Here is a 12,680-nt window from a genome sequence, read left to right as displayed (position 1 = left end):
CAAGCTAGTTAGTGAACCAAATCTAATGTTCAAGCTTAACTTCTGGGAGGCATCTTTAATGTTCAAATGTATCATCGTTAGTGACGACGAGCGTTAGAACAACAGTTGCCACGGCTACTCTGCTGAGTGTGAATCTTTATTCATGAAGAGAAAGGATAGGAGGATGGATCTGTGTTTGAACTGAACTGGGGCCTCCTCTTTTAATGCGGGGCCATTTTGTTACAATTTACTCTCTGTCCAATTAAGCTATTTGAAAGCGTTTCATCTTGAGGGCAGGTGGTGTGTGTGAGTGTAGAGGAAGGGGGGGGGGGGGTGTAATCTTTTCATAGCATCTGTGACATTTACACATTAAAGACAGTTATCAATTATTGTCTCTATTCAGTCTGTGTCACTGAAGAGGTAGAGAGAGCACGGTAGAAATGTAAAGGTCATTTCCCATTGAGACGACATCTGCAGCTTTTACCATGAAGCAGTCTCTGCTGACGTGGGAACATTGCCTTTAAAGTTCAATAACGCTGTAGCGCTGAGTTTCCACGATCCGGATTGAATAGTTCCCCAAGTGTCCCTCTGCACACTAAGGCTGTGGCCCAAACACTTTATTTAATTGTATTTATTTCACCTTTGTTTAACCAGGTAGGCCAGTTGAGAACAAGTTCTCATTTACAACTGCGACCTGGCCAAGATAAAGTAAAGCAGTGCGACACCTTCCCCAGAAATTGGTCAATCGTTCATCCCGCCATGATTGTGTTTTCAGCCACCAGTAGTGGTTGCTTTATATGCGTTAGTCAATTATGAATGTATGTCTACTTCTATTAAATATATCATTATTCATATACGCCTACTGTATGATAGCTAGCAAATGAATTATGTAACTAACATTAGCCTGCCTAGCTGGAACTTCTGAAGAAGGAAAATGTTTTATTTCTACAATTTCCAAAAAATGACCAAACAAAAACATATTTACTTTTTATAAGACGTGTTTGTGCCATCATGTGCATTAGTAGCACAATGTCTAACTTATTTGCATTTGTTTTTACTTACACTTGTATGTTGACTTCTCCATTAATGTTGTTTTAAGTTTTCACTGACTTTTCTTAGTGGATGTACAATCGTCGCGATCTGAATTATGGGGAGTTTCAGGCCTCGGAGTGAACATAATTGTACACTCGCAAAGCCGACAAACACGAGGGCTGAGGGGCTTACTTCGCAAACTTCCCTTGCTTGGCTAATCATTTGGACCGCCCCCCAAGATGGCGACAGGGATTCCGCCAAGGGCATAAGTGGATGAGGGTGTGTCTTCAGTGTTTGGACCGCCCCCCAAGATGGCGACAGGGATTCCGCCAAGGGCATAAGTGGATAAGGGTGTGTCTTCAGTGTTTGGACCGCCCCCCAAGATGGCGACAGGGATTCCGCCAAGGGCATAAGTGGATGAGGGTGTGTCTTCAGTGTTTGGACCGCCCCCCAAGATGGCGACAGGGATTCCGCCAAGGGCATAAGTGGATGAGGGTGTGTCTTCAGTGTTTGGACCGCCCCCCAAGATGGCGACAGGGATTCCCCCAAGGGCATAAGTGGATGAGGGTGTGTCTTCAGTGTTTGGACCGCCCCCAAGATGGCGACAGGGATTCCCCCAAGGGCATAAGTGGATGAGGGTGTGTCTTCAGTGTTTGGACCGCCCCCCAAGATGGCGACAGGGATTCCCCCAAGGGCATAAGTGCTCTTAGGGTGTGTCTTCAGTGTTTGGACCGCACATAAGAGACAGAGTTAAAAGAGGATGAAAATGGTTGTCTCCTCCCTCAGAACACTGATGTTAAAATATGGACATGCTCTTTGGAGGGATATAACATCGCAAATCAATTACGCTAACAGCCCCATTCTTTGTTCATGCTTTGTTTACGCAGGGACACAACATGTCAACATGTAACCTTATGCGAAAAAAGAGAGGGGGATAGTTTATTTAAAAACATATATTTTACCCTTATTTTACCAGGTAAGTTGACTGAGAACACATTCTCATTTACAGGAACGACCTGGGGAATATTTACAGGGAAAAGAAGGGGGGAGGAATGAGCCACTTGGAAGCTGGATGATTAAGTGGCCATGATGGTTTGAGGCCAGATTGGACATTTTTACCAGGACACCGGGGTTAACACCGCTACTCTAAAGAGTGGACATTTTTACCAGGACACCGGGGTTAACACCCCTACTCTAAAGATTGGACATTTTTCCCAGGACACCGGGGTTAACACCGCTACTCTAAAGAGTGGACATTTTTACCAGGACACCGGGGTTAACACCCCTACTCTAAAGAGTGGACATTTTTACCAGGACACCGGGGTTAACACCGCTACTCTAAAGAGTGGACATTTTTCCCAGGACACCGGGGTTAACACCGCTACTCTAAAGAGTGGACATTTTTCCCAGGACACCGGGGTTAACACCGCTACTCTAAAGAGTGGACATTTTTCCCAGGACACCGGGGTTAACTCCGCTACTCTAAAGAGTGGACATTTTTCCCAGGACACCGGGGTTAACACCGCTACTCTAAAGAGTGGACATTTTTCCCAGGACACCGGGGTTAACACCGCTACTCTAAAGAGTGGACATTTTTCCCAGGACACCGGGGTTAACACCGCTACTCTAAAGAGTGGACATTTTTCCCAGGACACCGGGGTTAACACCGCTACTCTAAAGAGTGGACTTTTTTGCCATGGGATCTTTAGTGACCACAGAGAGTCAGGACATGCGTTTAACGTGTCACCCAAAAGACGGCACCTGGCAACAGGGCAATGTCCCCAATCACTGACCAGGGCTTGTGAGATAAAAAACATGTTGAGACCAGAGGAAAGAGTGCCTCCTACTGGCCCTCCAACACCACTTCCAGCAGCATCTGGTCTCTCATCCAGGACCAACCCTGATGAGCTTCAGAGGCGAGTCAGCAGTGGGATGCAGGGTGGTATGCGTACGTGAGTTTGTGTTCGCAGAGCCGGTGTCTGAGTCAGTGCCTGAAACGGTGGCCTGCTCCACCACATGCTGATGCAGTGGGATTATTCATTATTGGACCTTCACACTCTGGTTCAGTGCTGTGAGAAGGGGAGGAGTCTCACAGTCTCAAAGTCACCTTGTCTGGTGTGATGCATGGGACTGATAATACATGTATGGGGGAGAACAACTTTTATGGACAATATATAATAGCGCATAAGTTGATTGTGTTCGATTATGAGAGAAGAACATTTGAACAAAGTCAACTACAATCATAAACAGTAGAGGTCCATCGATAAAACTGACTCTTTTCCTTCCTTAGTGTTTCAACAGTTTCAATGGCATCCAGTCAAGTCACCGTCCATGTTTATGCCTACCTTGGAGGCAAACCTATCATTCCTGCCTGGCTCCTTTTGGAACAAACCTAACCCTCTCCATGCCATGGCACCTGTCTGTACCCCTCAGCCCAGCAGCAGCACTCTCACCTTATCCTGGATGGTGTCATCCCTCTCCTGGATCTCTTTCTTCAGGGCCAGGATGTCTCTCTCCAGACACTTCTGATGTGTCAGTAGCTTCTGTTGCTCTGTCTTCATCTTCTCTTTCTCCATGCTCCTGTCATCTATATTCTTCTGCAGGCTGCTGAACTGCAGTGTGTGTGCGTGGGTGTGTGTGTGAGGGAGGGAGGGGAGGACAGGGGGTAGACGTGGCAGGGAGAGGAGGACAGGGGGTAGACGTGGCAGGGAGAGGAGGACAGGGGGTAGACGTGGCAGGGAGAGGAGGACAGGGGGTAGACGTGGCAGGGAGAGGAGGACAGGGGGTAGACGTGGCAGGGAGAGGAGGACAGGGGGTAGACGTGGCAGGGAGAGGAGGACGGGGTAGACGTGGCAGGGAGAGGAGGACAGGGGGTAGACGTGGCAGGGAGAGGAGGACAGGGGGTAGACGTGGCAGGGAGAGGAGGACAGGGGGTAGACGTGGCAGGGAGGGGAGGACAGGGGGTAGACGTGGCAGGGAGAGGAGGACAGGGGGTAGACGTGGCAGGGAGGGGAGGACAGGGGGTAGACGTGGCAGGGAGGGGAGGACAGGGGGTAGACGTGGCAGGGAGGGGAGGACAGGGGGTAGACGTGGCAGGGAGAGGAGGACAGGGGGTAGACGTGGCAGGGAGGGGAGGACAGGGGGTAGACGTGGCAGGGAGAGGAGGACAGGTGGTAGACGTGGCAGGGAGAGGAGGACAGGTGGTAGACGTGGCAGGGAGAGGAGGACAGGGGGTAGACGTGGCAGGGAGAGGAGGACAGGGGGTAGACGTGGCAGGGAGAGGAGGACAGGTGGTAGACGTGGCAGGGAGAGGAGGACAGGGGGTAGACGGGGCAGGGAGAGGAGGACAGGGGGTAGACGTGGCAGGGAGAGGAGGACAGGGGGTAGACGTGGCAGGGAGAGGAGGACAGGTGGTAGACGTGGCAGGGAGAGGAGGACAGGGGGTAGACGTGGCAGGGAGAGGAGGACAGGTGGTAGACGTGTCAGGGAGAGGAGGACAGGGGGTAGACGTGACAGGGAGAGGAGGACAGGGGGTAGACGTGACAGGGAGAGGAGGACAGGGGGTAGACGTGGCAGGGAGAGGAGGACAGGTGGTAGACGTAGCAGGGAGAGGAGGACAGGGGGTAGACGTGACAGGGAGAGGAGGACAGGGGGTAGACGTGGCAGGGAGAGGAGGACAGGGGGTAGACGTGGCAGGGAGAGGAGAACAGGTGGTAGACGTGGCAGGGAGAGGAGGACAGGGGGTAGACGTGACAGGGAGAGGAGGACAGGGGGTAGACGTGGCAGGGAGAGGAGGACAGGGGGTAGACGTGGCAGGGAGAGGAGGACAGGGGGTAGACGTGGCAGGGAGAGGAGGACAGGGGGTAGACGTGGCAGGGAGAGGAGGACAGGGGGTAGACGTGGCAGGGAGAGGAGGACAGGGGGTAGACGTGGCAGGGAGAGGAGGACAGGGGGTAGACGTGGCAGGGAGAGGAGGACAGGGGGTAGACGTGACACAGGGAGAGGAGGACAGGGGGTAGACGTGGCAGGGAGAGGAGGACAGGGGGTAGACGTGGCAGGGAGAGGAGGACAGGGGGTAGACGTGGCAGGGAGAGGAGGACAGGGGGTAGACGTGGCAGGGAGAGGAGGACAGGGGGTAGACGTGGCAGGGAGAGGAGGACAGGGGGTAGACGTGGCAGGGAGAGGAGGACAGGGGGTAGACGTGGCAGGGAGAGGAGGACAGGGGGTAGACGTGGCAGGGAGAGGAGGACAGGGGGTAGACGTGGCAGGGAGAGGAGGACAGGGGGTAGACGTTGCAGGGAGAGGAGGACAGGGGGTAGACGTGGCAGGGAGAGGAGGACAGGGGGTAGACGTGGCAGGGAGAGGAGGACAGGGGGTAGACGTGACACAGGGAGAGGAGGACAGGGTCATCAGTCACCTCTGTAATAACTCACTGGGACTTACACAATGGTCATATTCTTTATAGCTTCCCATAACCAATAATAAAGCCTCCACATGCAGTACCATATTGGATAGTAAAAACAGCCTAACCTGATCTAGGGAGAAAGGCAAGAAAAGACAGCAGACAGACAGAATGGGGCCATAGGACTGCAGAATCTACACACAGGATCTGACATGGACAGGCCCTGCTCGCCATCAGCAGGCCGTATGCTGCGTCTGATTGGCTGTAATTATGATGTACCACTGTGGTGAGAGGGCAAGCAGGCAGGGTCTAGGTGGGAGAGGGTTGGGGAGGGAGTGTGTGAAGGATGGGAGTTGGAGGGAGACTAGCGGGGAATCTTGCATCCTCTCCTCTGTCCTCTTCTACCAGTCCTCTCCTCTCCCCCTGTCCCTCTCCCCCGTCCTCTCCCTCCTGTCCTCCCCCATCCTCTCCCTCCCGTCCTCTCCCTCCCGTCCTCCCCCCGTCCTCTCCCTCCCGTCCTCTCCCTCCCGTCCTCTCCCCTGTCCTCTCCCTCCCGTCCTCTCCCCTGTCCTCTCCCCTGTCCTCTCCCTCCCTCTCCCTCCCGTCCTCTCCCCTGTCCTCCCCCCGTCCTCTCCCCTGTCCTCCCCCGTCCTCTCCCTCTATCCTCTTCACACTTCCATATCAAAATGTCTGAGGAAAACGAGGAGAGCATTGGAAAAGATCTGAAAGGAACCTCTGATCTTCTCCTCCAATGCTCTCCTCGTATCCCTCTTATGTTCTGAGAAGAAGGCAGGGAGAGGACAAAAGGAATCAAGGAAACTTTTGAGAGCTTGTGATGGTGGAGGGAGGTGTGGGGGTGAGAAGATGATGTCTCTACCTTCCTCTTCATGATGCCGGTGTCTCCCTTCATGCGCATGTTGGTCTCCCTCTCGTCCTTCAACCACCTCTCATAGCGGATCCTGATGTCCTGGATCTCCCTGTCTCCATCCTCCTCCATCTGCTTCCTGCTCTCCTCAAGCTCCCTCCCCTTGATACGAGACTCCTCCTGACACTACAGAGGGAGGGATGGGAAATAAGTCAAGACAGAGTTTAAAGTTGGAGAGATACAGAAAGAAGGAGGGAGAGGGGGAGAAGAGATGGAGAAAGAAGGAGAGAGAGGGGGAGAAGAGATGGAGAGGGGGAGGAGGGAGAGGGGAGGAGAAGAGATACAGAAAGAAGGAGGGGGAGGAGGGAGAGGGGAGGAGAAGAGATACAGAAAGAAGGAGGGAGAAGAGATGGAGAGGGGAGGAGAAGAGATACAGAAAGAAGGAGGGAGAGGGGGAGAAGAGATGGAGAGGGGGAGGAGGGGGAGGGGAGGAGAAGAGATACAGAAAGAAGGAGGGAGAGGGGGAGAAGAGATACAGAAAGAAGGAGGGAGAGGGGGAGAAGAGATGGAGAGGGGGAGGCGGGGGAGGGGAGGAGAAGAGATACAGAAAGAAGGAGGGAGAGGGGGAGAAGAGATACAGAAAGAAGGAGGGAGAGGGGAGGAGAAGAGATACAGAAAGAAGGAGGGAGAGGGGGAGGAGAAGAGATACAGAAAGAAGGAGGGAGAGGGGGAGGAGAAGAGATACAGAAAGAAGGAGGGAGAGGGGGAGGAGAAGAGATACAGAAAGAAGGAGGGAGAGGGGGAGGAGAAGAGATACAGAAAGAAGGAGGGAGAGGGGGAGGAGAAGAGATACAGAAAGAAGGAGGGAGAGGGGGAGGAGAAGAGATACAGAAAGAAGGAGGGAGAGGGGGAGAAGAGATACAGAAAGAAGGAGGGAGAGGGGGAGGAGAAGAGATACAGAAAGAAGGAGGGAGAGGGGGAGGAGAAGAGATACAGAAAGAAGAAGGGAGAGGGGGAGGAGAAGAGATACAGAAAGAAGGAGGGAGAGGGGGAGGAGAAGAGATACAGAAAGAAGGAGGGAGAGGGGGAGAAGAGATACAGAAAGAAGGAGGGAGAAGGGGAGGAGAAGAGATACAGAAAGAAGGAGGGAGAGGGGGAGGAGAAGAGATACAGAAAGAAGGAGGGAGAGGGGGAGGAGAAGAGATACAGAAAGAAGAAGGAGGGAGAGGGGGAGAAGAGATACAGAAAGAAGGAGGGAGAGGGGGAGGAGAAGAGATACAGAAAGAAGGAGGGAGAGGGGGAGGAGAAGAGATACAGAAAGAAGGAGGGAGAGGGGGAGAAGAGATGGAGAGGGGGAGGAGAAGAGATACAGAAAGAAGGAGGGAGAGGGGGAGAAGAGATACAGAAAGAAGGAGGGAGAGGGGGAGGAGAAGAGATACAGAAAGAAGGAGGGAGAGGGGGAGAAGAGATACAGAAAGAAGGAGGGAGAGGGGGAGGAGAAGAGATACAGAAAGAAGGAGGGAGAGGAGAAGAGATGGAGAGGGGGAGGAGAAGAGATACAGAAAGAAGGAGGGAGAGGGGAGGAGAAGAGATACAGAAAGAAGGAGGGAGAGGAGAAGAGATGGAGAGGGGGAGGAGAAGAGATACAGAAAGAAGGAGGGAGAGGGGGAGGAGAAGGGATACAGAAAGAGAGGGGAGGAGAAGAAGGGGATGAGGGAGAGGGGAGGAAGGAGAGGGGAGGAGAAGAGGGGGATGAGGGAGAGGGGGGTGAGGGAGAGGGGAGGAAGGAGAGGGGGATGAGGGAGAGGTGAAAGGATAGTGGGGATAAGAAAGATAACAAAAAGAGAGATGGCAAGAGACAGAAGGAGAGATATAGAGAGATAAAGAGGGCATGAACGGGAGCTCTACCTCAACACAGACAGAGGTCAGAGGACAGAGGTCATCCTAGCACGGCATCTGTGAAGAAGATGGATAATCCCATTGTTGGGTGTTTGCTTATGCACCTGTAGTAAACCACATCCTCAATTATCCCAGTAAAGACCAAGCTAAAGAGCTACTCCGCATGCCATTCACCGCCTCATCTTCTGTTTCAGCACATGAAACATGGGACCAACACTTCACATGTTACGTTTATATTTATGTTCAGTGTAAATAGACTTTCCTCATCTCTGTCATAATGACCAGAGCAGAGAAGAGAGCCCATTAAATTCACACTCTGCTGTTCGTTCTCCTCATCCTGAGTGACGGTCATCTTTCTGACAGTCTGTGAAACCAGTCAGGAGAGACGATAAAGACCCCTTGAGTTATTGTCAGATGCTGGAGCTTCGAAAGAAACTCTATCAATCATAAACGTCTACATTTTGAGGAATTTTTGACAGTCCTGAATAGATCTGCGGTTTTGTTAATTTGACCAGTATTGTCTCAGCAAAATAATCCTGCAGCAATGTTTAGTCCATAATGTTGCTTGATCGGTGGTTAGGCTATTAGCAGGTCAAAATGATGCTACATGGAAAGTGGAATAACTGTGTTAGTGCAGGTTTTCAGTGAATTTATATCAATCACAAAGCTCATCTGCATTTCCTGGGAAATCCTTCTAATATTTTCAGCAACAAAATAGTGATCAAATTAAGATTATGCATCTGTAATATCCACTTCAATAAATGAGTCCCTGGGTGTTATTTGGTTGTGCTTAAACATTACATGTACACTCCTGGATGAGGCTGGCACAATAACTTTAATGTTATGCATGAATGACAACAACACTTTACCTCTGCTGTAATCGTTTCTTGCCATCCCTTGATAGTAGCCTTTCTATTCACATCAATTTTGTCCCCATATTCTGTCTCTCTCTCTAAAATGAATTCCCTGTTCCATTCAGAGTGAAATAATAAAGGGATTAAGCAGGCCCTGCGTTGTCCCTGCGTTGCCCCTGCGTTGCCCCTGCGTTGCCCCTGCGTTGCCCCTGCGTTGCCCCTGCCTTGCCCATGCGTTGTCCCTGCGTTGTCCCTGCGTTGCCCCTGCGTTGTCCCTGCCTTGCCCCTGCGTGGTCCCTGAGTTGTCCCTGCGTTGCCCATGCCTTGCCCCTGCGTTGTCCCTGCCTTGCCCCTGCCTTGCCCCTGCGTTGCCACTGCGTTGCCCCTGAGTTGTCCCTGAGTTGTCCCTGCATTGCCCCTGCCTTGCCCATGCCTTGCCCCTGCGTTGTCCCTGCCTTGCCCCTGCGTTGCCCCTGCGTTGCCACTGCGTTGCCCCTGAGTTGTCCCTGAGTTGTCCCTGCGTTGCCCCTGCGTTGCCCCTGCGTTGCCCCTGCGTTGCCCCGCGTCTCACATCTCCTTTAGCGGTGATGGGAGTTGACGTCACATTTCCTTAAAGATTCTGCGGACGTCCTCCACGGAGCACCTGCCACTCCCAGATTAATGTGTCCCTTCACTTCCAATCAGTGTCACAGCAGGGAGGCAGGGAGAGGAGAGGGGAGGAGAGGGGAGGAGAGGGAGGGGAGGAGGAGAGGAGAGGGGAGAGGATAGGGAGGCAAGAGGATAGGGAGGAGAGAAGAGAGGAGGAGAGAGGAGAGGAGAGGGGAGAGGATAGGGAGGCAAGAGGATAGGGAGGAGAGAGGAGAGAGCGGAGGAGCATAGAGGAGAGAGGGGAGAGGGGAGAGGAGAGAGGGGAGGAGGATAGAGGAGAGAGGGGAGAGGGGAGGATAGGGAGGCAAGAGGATAGGGAGGAGAGAGGATAGAGAGGAGAGAGGAGAGGAGGATAGGGGATAGAGGAGAGAGGGGAGAGGAGAGGATAGGGAGGAGAGAAGAGCGGGAGTTGAGGAGAGAGAGAGGGAAAGAGAGGATAGAGGCAGGTAAGGAAGGGGGGTGAGTGTGAAGGGAGAGAGGGTGAGAGGGGAGGGAGGGAATTAAGGAAGGGAGGGAGGGGAATGTGAAGAGAGGGAGAGAGAGAAGGAAGGGGGGAGAAGGGAGGAATGGGAGTGTGAAGGGAGGGAGGCCAGGAGTTGTTCCTGACCACATGCCCTGACCAGGGAAAACTCAGGGTCCTAACACAAAGAACTGGTCAGGGAAAAACTCAGGGTCCTAACACAAAGAACTTGTCAGGGAAAACTCAGGGTCCTAACACAAAGGAAGGTTTTCGTGGGGAAAAAACAGGACCCTAGCTGTAAGGACTCTCTATATAAAGCCCAAAATCCCACCTAAAAACAGCCCCTAACAAGCCCTTTGACGTTATATCTCCTACCTGCTCCAACACCAGCAGCTTCTCATGCAGCTTCCCCTAATAGTGGAGGGTGAGATCCTCCAGGGCAGCAGCCTTGCTCTCTTCCATCCGCTGCAGCTGTTCCTCGTAGTCCTGCTGCATCTGCTGAGACTTGAGCTGCAGCTCCTGGTACTTCTCATACTCCAGCATCAGCTTCTGACTGTTGGCTGACTCTGGGGGGGGGGGGGGCAGCAAGAGTCAGAGAGGATATGAGGAGGACTCAGGATCCAACACAGCTTTTCCGATAGATGGACACGAAGTGAGAATAGAATAAAACAGAATAAAATGGAATAGAACAGAATATAATCGATCAAAATAGAATAGAACAGAATAGAACAGAACTCACCCAGATCCTGCAGCTCTTTGGATTGTTTCTCCATCACCTCAAACCATCCGATTGGCTGACTCCATCTTGCCTTGTTCCGTCTTCAAGATCTGACAGGAGAGATGAAGAGGTGAAGCGAGAGGGATGTATCTACATATGATCCTCATTGAGTTGTTCACCTTAAGCCAGTCCAGCCAGTGCCCCTTTCAATTTTCATTTCCATGTATCGATCTAGCAGTGGCTCTTACAAGGCAAAGTAAGTCAGTGCATACCATTATGAGAGCTAAACAAAAAGTTAAAACATGTTAAAAGTATTACAGCGTACATACTGAACAAAAATATAAAACGTAAGGAATATAAGGAAATCAGTCAATTGAAAGAAATTCATTAGACCCTAATCACATGACTGGGAATACAGATATGCATCTGTTGGTCACAGATACCGTAAAGGAAAGATAGTTGTCACGACTTCCGCCAAGGGCGGTCCCTCTCCTTGTTCGGGCGGCGTTCGGCGGTCGACGTCACCGGTCTTCTAGCCATCGTCGATCCACCTTTCATTTTCCATTTGTTTTGTCTTGTTTTCCCGCACACCTGGTTTGCATTCCCTCATTACTCGTCTTGCATATAACCCTGTTTCCCCCCCCATGTCTGTGTGTGGAATTGTTATGTGTAAATGTATGTGTACACCAGGCTGGTTTGCGCCGGGTTATTGTAACCCGTGTGTGTTTAGTTTTCTGAGTGCCGTGTTTTGTTCACCTCAATAAAGGGCTCCGTTTGCTACTCATTTCTGCTCTCCTGCGCCTGACTTCTCTGCAGCCAGTTATGCACTCCTTTACAGTAGTGTGGATCAGAACACCAGTCCGTATCTGGTGTGACCACCATTTGTCTCATGAAACGCAACACATCTCCTTCGCATAGAGTTGATCAGGCTGTTGATTGATCAGGTTGTTGAATGTTGTCCCACTACTCTCCAATGGCTGTGCAAAGTTGCTGGCTATTGGCGGGAACTGGAACACGCTGTTTTACACGTCGATCCAGAGCATCCCAAACATGCTCAATGGGTGACATGTCTGGTGAGTCTGCAGGCCATGGATGAACTGGGAGATGTTCAGCTTCCAGGAATTGTGTACATGGGGTTGGGCTTTATCATGCTGAAACATGAGGTGATAAAATGCAATTGTGTTCGTTGTCTGTAGTTAATGCCTTCCAATACCATAACCCCCACCGCCACTATGGGGCACTCTGTTTACAACATTGATATCAGCAAACCACTCGCCCACAAGACGCCATACATGCTGTCTGCCATCTTCCCGGTACAGTTGAAGAGCACACTTTCCAGCGTTCCAGAGGCCATCGAAGGTAAGCATTTGCCCATTGAAGTTGGTTACGAGCCGGAACTGCAGTCAGGTCAAGACTTCGGTGAGGACGACGAGCACGCAGATGAGCTTCCCTGAGACGGTTTCTGACAGTTTGTGCAGAAATTCTTCTGTTGTGCAAACCCACAGTCTCATCAGCTGTCCGGGTGTTCTAGTCTCAGACGATCCCTGCATGTTAGGCTGCTGTTGTTCCATGCGTATTATGGGCAGTGTGCATCACGGCTGGATAGGCTGCGTTTCCACTGGCAATATTCATGCCATAACCAACTATGTTACCACTGAAACAAGCTTTTGGTTGATCTTAACTATCCCTACCTGCCTGAAATTAACACTTTGGATCATGTTTTTAAGGACACGCAAATATGTATAACCCTCCCATCAGAGAGCAAGTGAGCTGATATAAGACAGGAATATTCCCGAACCTGGCGTTAGGGCTGGAAAATGTGC

The 12,680-nt window shown here is 51.6% G+C and overlaps 1 pseudogene; it reads right to left on the bottom strand.

Moving 5' to 3' along the window:
* The window catches only part of LOC135511506 (cilia- and flagella-associated protein 57-like), a 40,593-nt pseudogene that overhangs the window by 6,090 nt on the left and 21,823 nt on the right, over nt 1–12,680 (bottom strand).

The sequence above is a fragment of the Oncorhynchus masou genome, chromosome 24, assembly GCF_036934945.1.
Source record: "Oncorhynchus masou masou isolate Uvic2021 chromosome 24, UVic_Omas_1.1, whole genome shotgun sequence".
In the NCBI taxonomy this organism is placed as follows: Eukaryota; Metazoa; Chordata; class Actinopteri; order Salmoniformes; family Salmonidae; genus Oncorhynchus; species Oncorhynchus masou.
The sequence above is the reverse complement of the archived record's forward strand: the minus strand, read 5'-3'. Positions and strand labels throughout refer to the sequence as shown.